The sequence below is a fragment of the Pteropus vampyrus genome, unplaced genomic scaffold (assembly GCF_000151845.1).
Source record: "Pteropus vampyrus isolate Shadow unplaced genomic scaffold, Pvam_2.0 Scaffold274, whole genome shotgun sequence".
NCBI classification, from domain to species: Eukaryota; Metazoa; Chordata; class Mammalia; order Chiroptera; family Pteropodidae; genus Pteropus; species Pteropus vampyrus.
This window is the reverse complement of record NW_011889055.1, coordinates 302,582-303,419: the sequence shown is the minus strand read 5'-3', so window position 1 is coordinate 303,419 and position 838 is coordinate 302,582.

Here is an 838-nt window from a genome sequence, read left to right as displayed (position 1 = left end):
CCGTTTATTAACGGATTAGAAGGAACTGCTCAAGGTGGCACGTCCCAGTGCGACCTGGTGTCTTGGGCCGATGGACGGGCCTGAGTGGGCGCCGGTCCAGCGGTCTGAGTCATCGCCATCTCCGGTAAGGACAAGGGCTCGCACGCCGTTGAGCATAGACCGGGCCGAGCCGTGTCACTTGGACTGCGTGTTGAGGCAGGCGGGGCTGGCGGTCCAGCCGGGGTCTCTGTGGCTCCTGACCTGTGTGTACGTTACCTTTCAGAGTCCCAGTTTGTCGCTTAAAAGCACCTTTTCCTGGGCGTCCGTCACGCACGGACTGGAGGAATCGTGATGCTGAACGGCCGCGCTCCCCGTCCGCGCACGGGGTGCTGCTGGCCGCTTTCCTCCCCCGCGGGCAGACGGCGCCCTGCGCACGTTCTTCTCTGCCCCCGGAGACCCTCCGGTGCTGGGTCCGCGGCTTAGACCCGCCCGCCCCCCGCTGTGGGCCCTCTGGGCGGCTCTTCTGTTTTCCTCCTGTGCTTTCCCTGTCTGTCCCTGCCGCCACTTCCACTGTGCGTCCCTGACCCTGTTCCAAGCCCTCGCCAGTCACTTCCTCGTCCACGCCCGGGGAGGCTGTCCCCCCCCGCCCCCACCTCAGCCAGCCCTGCGGCGTTTCACAGCCTTCTCCCCACTCGGTTAGGGCGGCTGTGACATCGCCAGGCGGAGGGACCGTTTCGGCTCCGTCGTCACCTCATGGGACCACTGTGTGTGCGTGTGTGTGCACGCGCGTGTGTGCGCAGTGCGGCGGCCACCTTGCTGTGGGGGGCGTGGGTGGGGTGCCCCAGGGAAGACGCACAGT